Here is a 14,001-nt window from a genome sequence, read left to right on the forward strand (position 1 = left end):
AATTGTTAGTGAAGTTAGGTTAAGATGTCTTTGTTAAAGACTTTGAAGTAGAAAACCTTGGGGAACAATTTAAAGTTTAGAAAAAGACACTTTATTTATTTTTACATACCAATCTCGGTTTCCCCTCCCTCCTCTCCTTTCACTCCCCCTTCTTCCCCTCACCCCAGTCCCCATCTGCTCCTCAGAGAGGTTAAGACCTCCCCTGGGAAGTCAACTAAGTCTGTCTCCCCCTCCCACCCCTGGTGCCTAGGCTGAGCCAGGCATCTCTCCATTGAGAATGGGCTCCCCAAAGTCAGTTCACATGTTAGAGTTAGATCCTGGTACCACTGCCTGTGGCCCATACACTGCCCCAAAGACACACTTTTAATAGCTGAGTGAGGTGTTCATTGAGGTCACAGAACAAAAACAGTAGCAGCCTGGTTACTGCCTGCTGATGCACCTTTCTTGCTAGGATGGGTTGGTGCTCAAAGGCGAAGATGAATTCCTTGCAACCATTTCTGCTTTCAGCTTCCTGATAGGGACGTGTACCTGTGATCCCTGTGCTGAGGAGTAAGGTCAAGAGCATCCCTGGGGCGTGCTGGCCAGACAGTCTGACCACATCATCATCTTCCAAGGATGACGGGAAACTGTCTCAAAAATAAGGTGAGGGAGATTGGTAGGTCCCTCTCATGTAGCCCAGGTTGTCCCGGACTCTCTGAGGATGACCTTGAACTCTTGCTCCTTGCTCCCCCTGCTTCTCAGTTGAAAGTGCTGGGATTTTAGGCCTGAGCCCCCATACCCTGCTCATTTTTTAGTGTATGATATATATTTTTTATAGCAAGGATACATAGCAAGACTCACAGTGTGTGCATGTGACTCTCTCTCTCTCTCTCTCTCTCTCTCTCTCTCTCTCTGTGTGTGTGTGTGTGTGTGTTGGTGTTTGAGTGCTTTGTTTGTTTGAGTTGGTCTGAGACAGGGTCTCTTATAGCCCAGGCTAGCCTCAAACTCCTGATCTTCCTGTCTCCATTTCCCACCTGCTACAATTACAGGCATGCATTACCATGCCCAACTTAATTTTGTTTCACTTTAAATAATTTACATCTAGGGACTGGAGAGATGGCTCAGAGGTTAAGAGCATTGCCTGCTCTTCCAAAGGTCCTGAGTTCAATTCTCAGCAATCACATGGTGGCTCACAACCATCTGTAATGAGGTCTGGTGCCCTCTGCTGGCCTGCAGGCATACACACAGACAGAATATTGTATACATAATAAATAAATAAATATTTAAAAAATTAAATAATTTACATCTAAATAGCTATATTGGACCTTCTTAGTTAGCAACTAATGGCTGTTTGGGAAGGGACTGTCATCTTTGTCAGTGGTGCTGACAAAGAGAAGCTGGCCTGCTCCAGTGAGAAACCTCCCACCCTACAAAGACAAGAGACTAGGGGCGGCAGCCCAAAAGAAGGCATGACGGTAAGAGGGTGACTGGGTGGGAAGGTTCCAGTAAGAGTGGGAAAAGGAAGAGAGAGAACGAGGGGGTGATGGAAAAGATAGAATTCAGTATACAAATGTATGAACTTGTTGATTATAAAGCGTTTTAAAATACGGCTGTGTAGGGCTGACATTGTTATATTGCACAGCACCGTTCTGAGAAAGCAGGTGCTGTGCTGTTATTACTCTGGACTACACTCCTAGAATTCAGAGCGATTATTCAGAGCGATTAAAGATCCAAGACGCTGTGCAGGATGAATTACAGCCAAGATCTAAGTGTGCATTGGACAAGACCAGCCTTAAGTCCTCCGCTAACTTGACTTTCATCCTTATCTTAGCGACACTGAGCTGAAGGTGAAGGAGAAATCCGTTTTGTTGTTACTTTTGTTTCTCAGAGAGGGTCTAACTACGCAGCCCTTGCTGACCTTGAACTCACGCTAATCTTCCAGTTTCTGTCTTCTGAACGCTGGGTTTACTGGCATGAGCCTCAACTTGAGGCCTCTTTTCTTAAAAACATTTTGTTCAAAAGTCTGAAGCTACGGCATGGTAGCACACGCCTATAATCTCCCCAACTTGGGAGGCAAAAGGATCACAAGTTAAGGTCAGCCTGAGTAGCTTACTGAGACCTTGTCTCAAAATTTAAAACATTCCAAAGGGAGCTAGGAGGCTAGGTGTCGTGACCCTTGCCTTTAATCCTGTCACGTAGAAGGTGGATGCAGATGGACTTCTGTGAGTTTAAAGTCAGCCTGGTCAACACAGTGAGTTCCAGTCCAGCCAGAACCACCGTGTCTCCAGCGTGGTGGTATAAGTCTTTAACCTCTACATTCGCACTCGGGGCAGGTAATTCTCTGAGTTCAAGGCCAGCCTGGTCTACAAAGCGAGTTCCAGACAACCAGGACTACACAGAGAAACCCTGTATTGAGAAAAGAAAGGAAGGGATGGAAGGAGGGAGGGAGGGAGGAAGGGAGGGAAGAAGGGAGGGACAGAGGGAGGAAGGGAGGAAGGGAGGAAAGACCTTGCCTCAAAGTAGTGGAGGGCTATGGGTGTAGAATTGCCAGTGTCCTTGCTTAGCATGGGCAAGGCCTGAGGTTATTCCCCAGTACAGACTGCCCTAACATCACAGAAAAAGAAAGTCTTTAAGTTTCCTTCTGGTAAACAAAGCAACTTCCTTTCATACACTGCCTTCCAGATTTTATCCACACACGGAGGTCTTTCTGCTATTGCGAATGCAGACACAATCAAAAGTTTCCTTTCGGGAACATCCCCAAGGTTCAGGTCTCAGCCCAGTCAGCCCAGGTGGAGCCTGGCTCTTAGAGTTATTTGTCTGTGTTTTCTCCAGTGAAGAAGTATCACTACCCATAGCCATCTGCAGAGTCAGACACGGAGAAACCAGGTTCAGCCCTGTGTGCAGTCATCTGCAGAGTCAGACATGGACAGACTGGGCTCAGCCCTGTGTGCAGTCATCTGCAGAGTCAGACCCGGAGAAATCAGAAACCGGGTTCAGCCCTGTCTGCAGTCTTCTGCAGAGTCAGACATGGACAGACTGTGCTCGGCCCAGTCTGTAGTCTTCTGCAGAGTCAGACATGGGCAGGGCAGGCTCAGCCCTGGCTCCAAGGATCTGATAATCATTGTGGCAGGACTGACTGTTGAATGCAAAGGTCCTGCTGCTTTATCCGTTCACCCAACAGCCCCTAAACTCTCCTGTGGCAGCTCACCAATGCTTTCCTTGCTTAGAGGTTCTACTATGGTCCTTACTATGGCAAGCTAGCAGGCACAGCATAATGTGTTAAACTGGATTAGTGAGCGGGCAAGTCTGTTGTACGTGACGGTCCTCTGTGTCGCTCTGCTGCCATCTTCAGGAGCTTGGCTTCCAAAAGATCACTGCTGGGCTTCTGACTATTGACCTTCCTTGTAGAAGGAAGGGTTGGGGAAGGTCGTGGGACCCTCACCTGATTATCTAGTCACCTCCTCCACTTCATCAGTTGTATACAAATCTGTCTGAATTATTCATATCGTCTTGTGGTATCAGGGAGGGGCTACAGTATTTAGGTAGGGAAGGACTTGGGGGGAGGGGGGGAGCTCCATCTACAAGCCCTGAAGGAGTTATCATCCATTCTAGATGCAGACATCCCAGTGTGACTGCTTTAATGTCACCCAGGCACTATAAGTAAGCCCTTTATTTTATTTTTTAATTTTAAACCTTATTTTTATTTATTCTTTGTGTCTTTCACATCATGCATCTCAATCCCATTTATTTCCCTATTCCTTCATATCCGGCCTCTGCCCTTGAAATCCGCCCCCCAATAGAATAAAATTTAAAAGAAGAAAAAAGAAAAATAGGGGGAAAGGTCTCAGCATAGAAACCAAAGTGTGACACAGTGAGTCACACAGTAAACCCTTTTGTCCTTGTATCTTTACTGGCTCGTGTTCACTGCAGAGAGTCATTGGTCTGGTTCAAGGCTTCTGGTGTCTGCTACACTATAGATGCTGGGCCATCCTGCTGTTGCTCTGTGTTGTGGAGATCAGTTAGCGTTGATTCTGCAGGACCAGCAGCTTCACATGCTCCCACAGATCACAGATGAGGTGGATGCTGGGGTGGGTCAACTTATAACGCTGGTTCTGGGCGTGGCAGCTGCAGCGTTGGTCAGTCCACCAGGGTGGGCTCTCCAGCACTGCCCTGGCTAGTTCACCCTTGCAGTAACGAGCAAGAGGCAGGGTCATCTCTCCCACACCTGGACCATCAGGGCCAGCTCTACTGTGTTACCCAGGAGAGGTGCAAGGGCCACTTTCCCTGTGAGGGGCAGGGACAGCTCTCCAGCTCCTGTGACCTAACAGCTATCTCTCCCTGCCAAAAGCAGTCAGGGGTGACTGGGGGGGGGGCATCTCTCCCCCACCCACACCAACCACCACGTGACAAATGAGGGGTGAGGCCAATCTCCCATGCTCACATTCTCAAGGTAGTCCACCCAGACCTCTGTCAGCTCCACTGTGCTGCCCAGACGAGGCGCAGGGCCCACTTTCCCCGGTGTTGCAGCTGATAAAGGGTCAGCTCCCTCATCAGCTGAAAGTGTTAGGGAAGGGGGAAGGCATTTTTCCTTCACTCCTACCACCACTCTGTAGGGGAGGGCGGTGACCAGCTACGCCCTTCTCATGTTCCCAGGGCTGGTTCACCGGCACTTTTGTCTGCAGGGTCGACTCTACTGTGCACAGGGCCTGTTCTCCCAAGTGCTGAAGCTAATGAGGGGTCGGGCCAGGTCCCCACCTGCTGCAGATGGTGAGTGGTAAGAGGAGGAGGGCATCTTCCCCTCATCCATGCCACTGCCTGGCAGACAGGAGAGGTGTGATCTGCCCTTAGGACCAGCTTGCCCATGACCCCGCAGACAGGGTCAGCTCTGCTGTGCTGCCCAGGTGAGGTGTAGGACCCTCTTTTCTGAGTGCTTCAGCCTGTGAGAGGCAGGATCCATTCGCCCTAGGGTTACAGCCAGTGAGGGTTGGGGCCAATTTTGCACAGCCCTATCCTCTTGGCCTTTAATGGTATCAGGAGTCACAAACATCAGCAGAGACCATGGTTGCATCAAAGCCATGAACCCAGACATGGGCCCCAGCAGCAGCCCAGGCCCAGACATCACCCTGGCTCTGGGTGGCAATGAAGCCTCCCACTCCTCTTCAGATAAGCCTCTGTCTATGGGACATGAACCATTCATTCTCTCTCTCTCATTCTCTCTCTCTCTTTCTCTCTCTCTCATACTACGCCAAACATATGCTCACCACAGTAGTGCCCATCTGTCTGGCATCACATGGGCCCGTGTTTTCCCCTTGGAGCCTGGTTGGACCACCCCAGGCCTGCAAGTGGGTCTCCTTATCCAGCTCAGTACTGCACAGCTCTGGGCAGTTTCCTCATCACAAGGAGAGAGGCGCTGGGCAGGCTCCTGACTGGGGCAGAGATGTTGCTGGAACCCTCTTGCGGCCGGGACTAGAAAGTCCAGGCTGCGTTCAGTAGACTTCCTGCTCTCCAGCTGTTGCTCTAAGTAAGCCTTTTTGAACAAGCTTGTTGGTCCCCGGGCAGACCTTTGGTGGAGCCTTGCTATTAGGTTTCAAACCGGGGACAAATCGCTGAGGTGCCTACTTAACACACTAAAGCATGCTGACCTCTAGGTTCTTCCTGCATCCCCACAGTCCCTGCTTGCTACAGGATCCTCCTGGTTTGCACACCCTGCCCCTACCCCTGAGCTCTTCAGTCCAGGGAGCTGGGCTGCCCTTCCCTATATAATCTAACCGTTTTGATTACCAGCTTCCACCACCCCCCCATTTATTTTGGGCCTCCTGGCTGCTGCCTCTCTCCTCACTTCCTTTCCCTCCATCCTTACCCAGCTCAGGGTCATGTCCTGGGCTCTCCCAGACGCCCCTGCCTCTGACTGTGTTCTCCCTTTATCCCTAACAGAGTATCTCCCCCATACCCAAGAGCATCTCCCCCATACTCAAGAGCATCTCCCCCATACCCAGGAGCATCTCTCCCATACCTAGGAGCAGTCATGTCCTCTCCTTTGTATTTCTTCTCTGATTCACTTACCTCAGTTTGTCCTTGGGACCATAGGAAGAGGGGTAGACATTGTCTCCTCCTGGGAAGGCATTTTAGCAGCAAGGTCAGACCCTTATTGAGTCTTATTGTTGTTGTTTTGTTTTTTGAGACAGGATTTCTCTGTGTAGCCTTGGCTGTCCTGGAACTCACTCTATAGACCAGGCTAGCCTGGAACTCATAGCGATCCTCTTGCCTCTGCCTCCCAAGAGCTGGTGTTAAATGCATGTGCCACCACTGCCTGACCATTATTGGATCTCATAGAATCCAACAATTAGCTCTTCTGTGTGGAAACTTTTATCTTCATCATATTCTTTTCTTACAGGATTGTTACTAAGGGAGAACCAAATAATTCCTATGGCTTCACCTACTCTTTTTTAACTTAGAAAGTACTCATTTTGGAGGCCACCAGCTGGGTGATACATTCCTAGTCTCCCATTCGCTTTGTAGACAGTGCCTTTCTAATGTGGGTGACGATGATAACGGTTGCCTAGGAAACGTCTTAGACTGAAACTTTCGCGGAAAGCTCTTGATTGTTCACTCTCATCTGTAGGAACAAAGCGGGAAGGCTAATTAGCATCTCTGTCCTGTATGCATGTCATGTCTATTTTTAAAATATATTGTGTGGTACATAGACCACAGAGTGCATGTAGAGCACACATGTAGAGCATGTGGAAGCTGGGACCCTCTTTCTACCCCAAGGACTCCAGGGATTGAACTCCGATTATCAGGCTTGGTGGCAAACACTTTGATCCACTGAACTATCTTGCTGGTCCTTTTTAAATAATTTTTAAATTTAAGAGTACATGCTGCTTTTCTGAGAACCAAGCCCTCAAGTCAGGTAGCTCTTAACTACCTCTAACTCTGATACCCTGTTTTGGCTTTTGCAAGCACCTGCACACATGTGGCATACACAAATACAGACACCCAAACACTACACATAAATTAAAAAAATAATAATTTTAAAATGTATTTTTAAGTTTTTATTTTTGTGTGTTTCTATACTTAAATATTTATCCATTTTTTGTTTTGTGTGTATGAGAGTCTTCCCTGTGTGTGTATACATATATATATATATATATGTGTATGTATATATATACATACACATATATATTTGTGTCACAGATACCCAGTGCCACCAGAGACCAGAAGAGGGCAAGGGGACCCCTGAAACTGGAGTTACAGACAGTTGTGATCAGCCACATGGATGCTTAGATTGAACCTGGGCCCTCTGCAAGAGCAGCCAGTGCTTGCACTTGACTACATATTTTCAGCTCTATCTATTTTATTTTTTGACATAAGATCTCTCACTGACAATGTAGCTCACGAATTTGGCTAGAATGCCTGGCTATCAAGCCCCTGGGGTCCTCTTTCTCTACTTCCTTAGTGACAGGATTATAGGTATACACCTCAGAGCCCAGCTGACTTTTACACAAATGATAGCAACTAAACTCAGGTCCTCATGTCTGTGACTGAACCATCTTCCCAGCCCTCCCTCCCCCATATATATATATTGAGACAAGCTCTCTACCCCAGCCTGGCCTTGAATTCTCTGTGCAGTAGTCAAGGATAATCCTGAATTTCAGATCTTTATGCCTCCATTTCCGGAGAGCTAGGATGATAGATGTGTGCTACCAGGTTCAGTTAAGCAAGCCCTTGGCATCCTTCTGTCTCTACACTGAGGCCCCATTCTGGGTTTACCAGACCTTTCTAAAATCCTAAATTTGTCCGTAGCCTACTATAGGTACATTAGGATAAAAGGGCTATGCTGGAAGCTGCAGCTCTGTTTCTCGGAAGAGTCTGAACTAACAGAGAGACAGGTGAGACGGGACAATGAAGACCCCTTTCCAGAGCACACAAACAAACAAACAAACAGACAGATGAGATGGGACAATGAAGACCCCTTTCCAGAGCACACAAACAAACAAAGAGACAGATGAGATGGGACAATGAAGACCCCTTTCCAGAGGACACAGTTGGCCTCATTCAGGCCAACACTGCAACTGAACTAGACATTAAGGAATTGTGTATTCAACAAGAATTCAGACACGGTTTGAAACAGAAATCAGTAGTAAAGGGTACATGAGCCACTAAACTTTCTTGTTAGTCTCAGGAGGAAATGCACAGAAAGAGACTTGCCACTGGGACAGGTGGGTTTTTATTGCGGAGGGTAGTAGTTAGTGTCATCAGAATAGAATAAGTAACAATATTCATAGATGGAGCATCTGCGTCAAACCTTGTAGAAGTTAACCCGATTCGGGAAATAACCAGGCTAGCTTAAAGATAAACAATTATATTTTTATTTATTAAAAGGGAAAAAAATCCATGAAACTGCAATGAGAAGTCCAAGGCACCTGGGCCCTGCAGTTTTTTCACAGCAAGCCACACCCTAACTTGGTCCCACCTCTTTAAGATAATTGGTTAACCAAGCTTCCCCATCAAAACCTCATCACTCTTAGTCTAAAGGAACTTTGAGGTCTTAAGAGCAGGTAGAAAACACATAAGACGGCGTGATGGCTTGAATGAGAATGGCCCCATAGGGTCTCATGTGTAAATTCCTCGTGTTCAGTTAGTGGAACTGTCTAAGAAGGATTAGAAGGTGTGGCCGTTTTGGAGAAGGCATATCACTGGGGGGAGGGTTTGAGGCTTCAATATCACACACATGATGGAGGTGGGTCATTTGTCTATCTGTTGCTTTCATTGGTTAATTAATAAAGAAACTGCTTGGCCTTTGATAGGACAGAAAATTAGGTAGGTGGAGTAGACAGAACAGAATGCTGGGAGAAAGAAGCCGAGTCAGGCAGTCACCATGATTCTCCCACTTCAGACAGACATAGGTTAAGATCTTTCCTGGTAAGCCATACCTTGTGGGGCTACACACATTATTAGAAGTGGGTTAAAGCAAGATGTGAGAGCTAGCCAGTAAGAGGCTAGAGCTAATGGGCCAAGCAGTGTTTAAAAGAATACAGTTTCTGGGGCTGGAGAAATGGCTCAGTGGTTAAGAGCACTGCCTGCTCTTCCAAAGGTCCTGAGTTCAATTCCCGGCAACCACATGGTGGCCCACAACCATCTGTAATGAGATCTGATGCCCTCTTCTGGCCTGCAGGCATACATGCAGACAGAATATTGTATACATAATAAAAATAAACAAATATTTAAAAAAAAGAATACAGTTTCTGTGTAATTACTTCGGGTAAAGCTAGCCGATGGCTGGGAAGCGGGCCGCTCCACCTACAACACACACACACACACACACACACCACAGGCTGCTGCTTGCAGATCAGGATAGAAAGCTCTCAGCTACTTTTACAGCACCATGTCTGCCACCATGATAATAATGGACTAGCCCTCTGAAACTGTAAGCCAGCCCCCAATCAAATGCTTCCTTCTTGATGTCAGTGTCTCTTCACAGCAGTAGAACACTAAGACATGAAATTGGGAGGGAGATTGAAAATATATTAGAGAACAGAGGCAACTGGAGGAAGGGAGTAGGGGATGGATATTCCAAAATAAATTGTGTATATCTAAGAAATATTCCCCCCAAATTTAAATAATTAAAAGTGATATCTATATTGGAAAGTGGGATCTTGCTATATGAAATAAGACAGTGAATATAGAGCATATTAATTTCTGTTTCAGAAGCAATTACCAAGCATTAAAAGGGACAGAGCGGGGAGAGATCCAACTAGATTGTTTCACTATAAGAGCAATTATCAAAACAAATATGGGGCAAATATGGGGTGGAAATGACTCTGTAGTTAAGACTACTTGCTGTTCTTCCAGGGGACTTGAATTTAGTTCCCAGCACCCACATGGTCACTTACAACCATGAACTCCAGTGATTTCTTGCGCAACCCAGGATCACTAATGAGGTTGGTACCACCCACAGTGAACTGGGTTCTTCTACATCAATCATTAATCAAGCAAGTGTCCCACAGGCTTGCCTGTAGGCCAATCTGATGGAGGCATTTTCTCAACTGAGGTTCTTCTTCCCAGATGACTTTAGCTGGCGTCAAGTAGGCAAAACAAGCAAACACTAACCAGAACATGAGGTTACAAGTATGCACGGCCACACCTGGTTTGTCCTGGCACCTTTTATTTAAAGATGCTCTCTCTCTCTCTCTCTCTCTCTCTCTCCAGACAGATTTTCTCTTCCTCCTGAGTGCTAGAATTAAAGGCACCATAATGCCACACACCCCCATTCTTTCTTTTTTTCTGTATATATTCATGTGAATATTCATATTTCATAAAAATTACCATATTTATTTATTTCATGACTTACAAAAACACCCCTTACTTTGTTGATGGAGCAAATTTCAACTCTGCTTGCTGTGCAAAAGAACAGAAGGGAGACTGTCTGCTTTGTAATTTCCATCCGTTCACTTGCGTGCAGGCAACATACTATGTATGGAAAAAAAAAAACGGCTAACTGAATAACTAGTACTAAATACTGAAAAAAAAATCAACAGCTTGCTACCATCTATTTTCCTAATGATCTAGGAAGTTCACAGCCAGCAACAGTGCCTGTGCAATGTTGGGACAGTCGCTGAAGCAGCTGCCCTTTCTAAATACACACATACTTTCTCTAGTGTATGCCAAAGGATCTCTACCAAACTGACCTGCCCACCCCAGCACAGCTTTTAGTGCCGCCGATGTTACTGTGTGTTCTAAGTTCTCTCTCTTTCTCTCTCTCTCTTATTTTATTTTATTTTATTTTTTGAGACAGGGTTTCTTTGTTTATCCCTGGCTGTCCTGAAACTTACTTTGTAAACCAGGTTGGCCTTGAACTCACAGAGATCTGCCTGCCTCTGCCTCCCAAGTGCTAGGACCAAAGGTCCAAAGGTGTGCGCCACCACAACCTGGCTATGTGCTCTCTATTACATTGGCGACCATCAGAAGATAGTGAGTTTTTTTATTTTCTTTTGTTTTGTTTTTGTGTCAAGGCACAGTGAAACCTCTGAACTAGACCACTCCGTGGGTGGAAAGAAAGGTTTATTAGGGATCAAACTGCCAAGGCTCCCTCTCTGGGACATGGGAGGGGGCAAAATGGTGGAAAAGGAAGCAGATTTTATTTGGAAACCAATAGGGTGGGGTCTTTGAGCTCACCCTATTTGGAACCCTAGCCTGAGGTTGTTGATGGGATTGAGAGAGCTTCCTGGTAAATAGAACCCACCTTTAGACCTCTGTTTACCCAATAACAATCCTTCTACTTACCTGGCCTAGTCCTGTTTAGGGCATTGGCATCAGCACTGTCATTTCTCGGGGGTGGAGGGCACTTTGGACTTAGCACTATGTAGCCCTAGCTGTCCTGGAGCTCACAAGGTATGGCAGGCTGACCTCAAACTCACAGAGATCCACTTATCTCTGCCTCAAGTTCTGGGATAAAAGAGTGCACCACCAAACCCAATCAGGAGATGTACGACAGGCATCAAGACCTTCAAGGTCACCAGAGGTTTTTCTCTTCTTCATCCATTTTGTTCTTTGGGTTTTTTTGTTTGTTTGTTTTTTGTTTGTTTGTTTTTTTTTTTTAGATAGGGTTTCTCTGTAGCTTTGGAGCCTGCCCTAGAATTTGCTCTGTAGACCAGGCTGCCATTATATCCTTATAAAATTCTACTTTGATCCCATAGGAACTCGAGTAGTTTCTTGGTGAGGAGGATGAGCTGTCACCCTCTGGGGGAAATGCTGTTTATTATTATATGTGCATGTACCATGTTATCACGGCAGTATGTAAGCACAGGTCAGACAAGAGAGCTTTACAAGTATACCAAAGCATTTCATAACACATCAAAGTCTGTACAGAACATCTCGTAAAACCAGCTTGCTCAGAAACCATTAACTGAGCTGGGCGTAGTAGCACAAGCCTGTAATCCTAACACTTGGGAGAAAGGGGCAGGAGGATCCAGAGCTCAGGTCCATACTTAGCTACGTAGCCAGTTGGAGGCTAGCCTGGGCTATACAAGACCCTGTCCCGAAAATAACTAAATAAACAAGCACATCATGAAAACAGAGTCTCACTATATAACCCTGGTTGGCCTGAAATTCTCTATGTAGACCAGACTGGTTTCAAACTCACAAAGATTCACTGCCTCTCTTTGTCTCCTGAGTGCTAAGAATAAAGGCATTCACCACCATACCTGGTCACTTCCATTTTTTTTTTTTTTTTTTTGGTTTTTCGAGACAGGGTTTCTCTGTGGCTTTGGAGCCTGTCCTGGAACTAGCTCTGTAGACCAGGCTGGTCTCGAACTCACATCACTTCCATTTTTGATGGCTTAAAAATTATTTATTTATTATTATTACTTATTTATTTATTATTATATATGTTTATATATTATTATTATAGTGTTCTGCCTGCATGTATGCTGGCATGCCAGAAGAGGGCACCAGTCTCATTATAAATGGTTGTGAGCTGCCATGTGGTTGCTGGGAATTGAACTCAGGACCTCTGGAAGAGCAGCCAGGTTCATTAACCCCTGAACTATCTCTCTAGGCCCAATGCTTTAAAATTTATGATTCTTTCAAAGAAAATAAATGTCCTGACCACATTTTAACATTTATTCTTGGGGCTGAAGAGATGCCTCTAGGGTTAAGAGCACTTACAGAGGAGAAGGAGAAGGAGTAAGACTCATGGGAGGTATGGTGGTACAGTCCTATAATCCCAGAACTCATGGTAGAGGGAGGAGGATCAAGGGCTCAAGACTATCTTCAATTATATAGTGATTTTGAGGCAAACCTGGGCTACCTGCAACCATATCTCAAAAAAAAAAAGAAGAAGAAGAAGGAAAGAAGGGGCTAGTGATATATAGCTCAGTTTGTAGAGTGCTTGCCTAGCATGCACAAAGTCCTGAGTTCAACCCTCAGCACAGCTTTGAAAGCAAGGTGTTATTAGGCACCTCTGTAATTCCAGCACTCAGAAGGCAGCAGCAGGAGCCTCAGAAGTTCAAGGTCATCCTCAACTAGATAGATTTTGAGGCCAATCCAAGCAACCCAAGCTACACGAGATGTCTAAAAAGAGAAAGGAAAAAAAAGTTAATTGTAATCTATGATTATTTTCATGCTTATTTATTCTAGTGTATTTATTATTGCATATGACAAAAGGCTAGGACCTGCCTATGCCAGGAGGCACACGTGAAAGTCAAGGGACAACTTTGTGGTTCTTTCTTTCCCCTCCATTTGTGTGTGCGTTCGTGTGTGTGTGTGTGTGTGTGTGTGTGCAGGCCTGTGTGTGTCCAGAGGCCAGAGCAGGGCATCATGTGTTTTCTGCTGCTTTCTGTCCAACCCTTTGAGGCAGGGTCTCTCCCTGTGGTTTGTGTTTTCTTGGCTAGGTTGGCAGCCAGCAAGCCTCAGCCACACTCCTGTCTCCAAGTTTTCAGAGCTGGGTTTGTAAGCACGCATGGGATATCTGCTTTGTTTTGTGGACGCTGTGATGCCAACTCCAGTCCTCAGGATTATACAGGCGCTGTCAACTGCTGAGCCAACTCTCTGGTCCTTATTCTTAGGTTTTAATTTTGTATCTAAAAATTTTAAATTGTACTTATCCATCGTTTATCCATTCATTAGTGTGTATGTGTGTGTGCGCGCGTGTGTGTGCACGCATGTGTGTGTGCGTGTGTGTGTGCACGTGTGTGCGCGCGTGTGTTGCACCACAGCACCAGCGTGAAAGTCAGAAGACAACTGGGGGGTGGGTCATTCTCTTCCTCCACCATGTGGATCCCATGGATGAAACTCAACTCATCAGTCTTCGTAGCGAGCACCTCTATCTGCTCAATCATCTCACTGACCTATCGGGTTGATTTTAAAATGGAGTCTTAATTCTGCGCAGTTCAGTTACAAGCGTTCCAGTCACGCACACACTTTCAGTAATGGGAAGCTTTATAACTTAGTTGTATTTCATGCACTTTTTTAAAGTTTCTCAGTAGCCAACAAACCTTAAAAACTAAAATTCTTAGCTGGGTG

The 14,001-nt window shown here is 45.9% G+C and overlaps 1 pseudogene; it reads left to right on the forward strand.

Moving 5' to 3' along the window:
- The first annotated feature begins 1,322 nt into the window (after positions 1–1,322).
- LOC121447823 overlaps positions 1,323–14,001 on the forward strand; it is a 36,495-nt pseudogene continuing 23,816 nt past the window's right edge.

The sequence above is a fragment of the Microtus oregoni genome, unplaced genomic scaffold, assembly GCF_018167655.1.
Source record: "Microtus oregoni isolate MIOR12 unplaced genomic scaffold, Mior012 000005F_ref0000423, whole genome shotgun sequence".
Classification (NCBI taxonomy): domain Eukaryota; kingdom Metazoa; phylum Chordata; class Mammalia; order Rodentia; family Cricetidae; genus Microtus; species Microtus oregoni.